This window comes from Stenella coeruleoalba (genome assembly GCF_951394435.1).
Source record: "Stenella coeruleoalba genome assembly, chromosome: 20".
Taxonomy (NCBI): domain Eukaryota; kingdom Metazoa; phylum Chordata; class Mammalia; order Artiodactyla; family Delphinidae; genus Stenella; species Stenella coeruleoalba.
This window is the reverse complement of record NC_137166.1, coordinates 5,062,483-5,067,797: the sequence shown is the minus strand read 5'-3', so window position 1 is coordinate 5,067,797 and position 5,315 is coordinate 5,062,483. Positions and strand designations below refer to the sequence as shown.

Genomic DNA, 5,315 nt, shown 5'->3' with positions numbered 1-5,315 from the left:
GAATATGACCATTAATCTGTACATATGGTCCAAATATGTTTCCATTGATTTCAATATTTTTCTACTGATGTAAAAAATAAAATGATTACATTTTGTTCACCACATTCATTCTGTGGGAGGAGCCATCCCTGGGAGGGCCGGCAGGTCGGTGTCCCAACGCCAGCAGCTAGCAGGGGGTGTGCTTGCCGGCTCAGGCACTGCCCAAGTGCTTACTGCCCCAGTTCACTTAATTCTCATACTATTATCTGCATCTTACAGGTGAGGAAATGGGGGTTCAAAGGGCTTCAGTACCTGACCCAGGTCACTCAGGAACAGCGTCAAGATTTGAACCCAAGCAGTGTCTCTCCAGGTCCAGAATCAGACTGCAAGGTGTTGCTAGTAGCAACGGATGATAGCGCAAGCATCCATTGCTGTGAACTTCAGGCTCCGGCCAGCTGTACCTGTAGGAAGTTGTATCCATTAGGAATGCATGACAGATGGCACAGAAACTCCAACCACAGTGGCCTGAACAAATAGAGGTTTTCATAAAGGGTTGTTGAATTATTGCTGTGTGTGATATGCCAGCGGTGAATTGCATGTGACAGTGTCTGTCCAAACCTTGAAGCACCTCTGACAGTATCCATGACTACGTGTGTTTTTATAGATATTTGCCCTGCTTCTGGGTGAAGGCAGAAGAGAGAAGGCAGCGGCTGAACGTGTTAAGTCGGAGGCCCGGTTGATAGTGGCAGATGGCTGGGCACAAGCTGAAGGTGTGCACTCGTGATCAGGGGCTCAGCTCTTGGGGCCAGTTCCCATGGGCGTGCAGGACGCCCCATGGGGCTGGAAACGAGGGGAGCAGCTGCATGCGATTTAGAAGCATCCCTACCCAGCGCTACCCAGCCTAAGGTGCGTATTCTCCCAGCTCAGCAGCCCTGCCCAGGTGCACACCCGCGAAGCCTGGTGGGTCCAGAGCCCTCATCATGAAGGAGCTTGGGCCTCTCAGTGGCTTCACTCCCCTGCTTGCTGTGGGGAAAGACCACAAGTGAAAGAACCGGACGACACCTTCCCCGGGTCACCATTAGCATCCTGGGAGGATGAGGGGAGCGTACAGAGGAGAGGTAGACGGAGAGGGGTGCCTGGCTCGGACCCTCCCTCGCCGGGGCCAGCTGAGGTCGGGGGCAGGGGCGGCTTCTCTTTCCACGCCGAGGCTCCCCGTGAGTTGAATCTGGAAAATGCCAGGAAACTTCCAAAATAGTGTTCCTTTAAAAAGCTATTTAGCCTGACTCTAGAATGCAAGGAATGATCCTAGGTGGATCGTGGATTGGGGGGAACTTGCCCCCCAGCATAGGATTGGATAGTGAAATACGGATTATTATTAAGTAATATGTGGAATCATATTAAGCTTCCTGAACTTGATCATCACATCCTGATTATGGAAGGGGAGGTTCCTGTTCCTAGGGGACACAGGTGACCTCTCGAAGGATCAAGTGCCGTGACCCTGCACGTGTCCCCAGAAGTCGAGGGCAGCTTCCTGGGAAGATGCTGACAGAGGACGTTGTTAACAGGTGACGATTCTGGGTGAGGGGCATGTGTGAGGGGGTGGTCATTGTTCTGTCCTTGCGACTTCTCTGCAGGTTTGAATTTTCTTCAAATTGTACCTCTTTTGAAGTGTTATTTAAAATTCTGGGTGTGATCATCATGGGTGCTAAGGAATTGTTGAGAGCCCAGTCCAGGTTCCCGAGTCCTTCATGAATTTGCCCCAAAAGACCTGAGGTGGCAGGTGACCTGTGGGGCCCCCCGGACCCCCTCAATGGGGACACGTCTCAGCTCCTGGCGGCCCTGTCAGCAGGTGGCTCAGCTGCACCCACCGTCAGGCCCTTCCCGGCGGCCCTCGCCCGGTGACCCACCAGTGCTGGTGTGTGAAGGCCTGGCCGTCTCGGCCCAGCTGGGGACAGCTCTGAGGGCCACCTCAGCTCCACAGCTCCCGGGGGGCAGCTGACCTGTCCCCTCCCCCCTCCTCAACAAACGCCCACTTGTCAGCACCATCCCAGAGCCGGCTTCCTGGGGGTCCAGCCTGCCACAGGCCTCCAGCCACGTCCCTGTCACCTCCACTCACACGCCCACGTCTCCCCTCCACCGTCACCCCTGTTCTGCCCACACGTGTCACACACCACGGACGTTTCTTCCTTTAAAGCAGTTTTGTCTGAACTATTTCCAACGCACAGACAAAGAGAGAGAATGGGATGATGAATACCTGTGCGCCCCTACACAGCTTTATCAGACCTCAGCCTAATGTCACGTTTGTTCAAATGTGGTTTTTTTAAGGAACAAAGCGTCACCGATTCAGCGAAGGCCTCCTGTGTACCCGTTCCAGTCCTTCCCCCCCCACCCGCCCCTCCTGACGGTCTCCCGCCATCAATTTGGTGTTTCTCCTTCACGTGTATGTTTCTATACTTTTAACACAGCTTTGTGCATCCGTGAACAATATGCAGTATTGTGTTTTAGGTTTTTAATCTTTATGTAAACATTATCATTCAGACCGCATCATTCCACGGCTTGCTTTTCCAGCCCCAGGTTGTTTGTGAAATGCCTCTACAAGTGGATGTCTGTGGTCTGGCCCATCCGATCTGCCTGTAATACACCCCATGGATTTCAGCCTGGCTCCTGTTAAGGGACGTCTACGTCTTTCCTCCGGACAAGCAGTGCTGCCGTTGCCGTTCTCACCCACGGCTGCTTGAGCCTCCGAGACGGTGGCCCAGAGGTACAGTTACGTATCAGGGAAGTAAGTGTGGGAACAGGAGTGCGCAGCAGGAGGCCGCCGTCTGAATCCCAAACAAAGCTCATGGCTCAGAGTGTGGGCCCCGCGAGGCAGACCCCCTTTCTCGCTCCTTCCCCACCGCTTGCTTCCAGGCCCCCAGCACCTGATCAGCCACCACAGAAGTCAGGTTTCTCTGTAGCGATGCTGTGTAATCGATAGTCCCAAGCTCCAGGCTTACCCCAGGCATTTATTTCTCATTCATGCATCTGCGGGGGAGCCAGGCTTGGCTCTGTTCTGGCCACTGGGCTGGGTTCCAGTCTACTCCATGGGTGTCTTATTCCTGAAGGGCTGACGGCTTTCTGGGACACGCTCTCCTCAAGGCCAAAACTGGAGCGCAAGAGGCCAAGCCAAACCACGGAAGCTCACGTAAAGACCCTGCTCCCGTGCGGTGTGTACTGTCTGCTTGTAGAGTCCATTGGACAGAGAAGTCCTGAGTTGGTGGCGGAGCCCGCTCCACCCGCAGTGACGTACTGGTGAGAGCAGGAGGGCGAGGAGAATGGTGCGCAGGCCAAGCCGCCCGCCACGGGTGCAGACCTTCTGCTGCCGTGCCCCTCCTCCCACACGCGTGCGTACGCACATGCACGCACATACACTCAGCCACAGCCTGTCCTCACCCTTCCTCCACGTTCCCTCCTGCCCACTCCCCTCCGCCCCCAGTTCTTTCCAGAGCTGAATTGGGTTGGGGAGTGACCAGGTGCCTGGTGCACTGATAAATAAGAAAGCAAAGGCATCACCAGGAAGTAATGTATTAGGATTTTCAACAGCCAAGACGTGGAAGCAATGTAAATGCCCATCAACAGAGGAATGGATAAAGAAGCTGTGGTACATATATACAATGGAATATTACTCAGCCAGAAAAAAGAATGAAATAATGCCATTTGCAGCAAGATAGATAGAACTAGAGATTATCATACTAAGCAAAGTAAGTCAAAGACAAATATCATATGATATCACTTATATGTGGAATCAAAAATATGATACAGATGCACTTATTTACAAAACAGAAATAGACTCACAGACATAGAAAACAAACTTACAGTCACCAAAGGGGAAAGGGGGAGAGAGAAAGTAGGAGTATGGGATTAACATATTATTTATAAAATAAACAATAAGGACCTACTGTATAGCACAGGGAACTATAGTCAATATCTTATAATAACCTATAATGGAAAAGAATCTGAAAAAAAAAATATATATATATATATGAAACTCAGTCACTTTGCTGTACACCTGAAACATTGTAAATCAACTATACTTCAATTTAAAAAAAGAAAGTGATGTATTAGGATTTTCCAGAGAAACACAACCAACAGGACGTGTGTGTGTGTGTGTGTGTGTGTGTGTAATGTATATAAGTGTATATAAAATTTTATATATGTAAAATGTATATATATGTATATAAAATGTATATAATGAGGAACTGGCTCATTTAGTGATGGAAGCTGAGCAGGCCTGCGAGCTGCTGTCTAGGAAGCTGGGGCCCTAGGAAAGCAGCTGGTGTAACTCAGTCCAAGTCCAAAGGTCTAAGAACCAAGGGAGCTGATGGTGAAAATCTGGGCGTGAGGGCAGGAAATGAGATGAGATGTCCCAGCCCAAGCAGGGAGGCAGGAAAAAGGGGGGCAGCTTCCTCCTTCCTCTGCCTTTTGTTCTACTCAAGCCATCCACGGGTTAGGTGAGGCCCACCCACCCCGGGGAGGGCATCTCCTTTACTGAGTCTGCAGTTTCAAATGCTGACCTCACCCCGAAGCACCATCACAGACACACCCAGAATAGCGTTGCATCTGGGCACACCATGGCCAGTCAGGTTGACATAGAAAATTAATCATCCCATACTCCTCCTGCCTAAGCCTGTAAAACAAGGTTATTTGCTAAAAGATTTGAGAGTGCACTCGGTCTTACACAGGAAGTGGAGCGTGGGTTATAAATTCCATTTGGTTATAAATTGGTTATAAATTTAACCATTTATAAAATGGTTATAAATTCCATTCCAAATTGTCAAGGAGCCACAGGCTTCCATGGGCACAGCCTGTGACAGGTGTGTGATGGCTCGTGTGCAAAGCCATTTAGCTTGTTAACGAGTAAGAGTCTGGGTCAGCAGCACACACTCAGGGACTGTGGTTTGTTTAAACAATAAGAGGATGGTATAGGAATCAATACTCAATTCCATTCTCAAAAGCCAGAGACACCCAGCTTCTGTGTAGGTCATCCGTGCTGTGGATTAACATGCCCCCAAAATAATGAGGCAAGTAGCCATCATCCAGCACACCCTGGCCTCTTCATTTCGTCCTGGCTGGGTAAAGGGGAACCATTAGCTGCATTATCCAGTGTTAGGAAATCAATAACGTACTGATTATTGATAGACACGCACTGCTGGCAAAGGGGAAAAAATTACATGAGGGCTTTATGGGGTGATCGCTCTGTTCTTTAGAGCAGTGGCCAATTTCAGCTTTCAATTCCCTGTAACATACTCACCCAGATTGATGGAGCTTTTGTAATATCTAATTGGGATTGGTGACAC

At 50.0% G+C, this 5,315-nt stretch overlaps 1 long non-coding RNA gene across 1 annotated transcript; it reads left to right on the top strand.

The window, feature by feature from the left end:
• The first annotated feature begins 673 nt into the window (after positions 1-673).
• LOC307179159 lies at positions 674-2,808 on the top strand. Its single transcript, XR_013825332.1, has 3 exons — positions 674-885; positions 1,438-1,544; positions 2,548-2,808. It is a non-coding gene; the product is annotated as an uncharacterized lncRNA (long non-coding RNA).
• Positions 2,809-5,315: the final 2,507 nt, after the last annotated feature.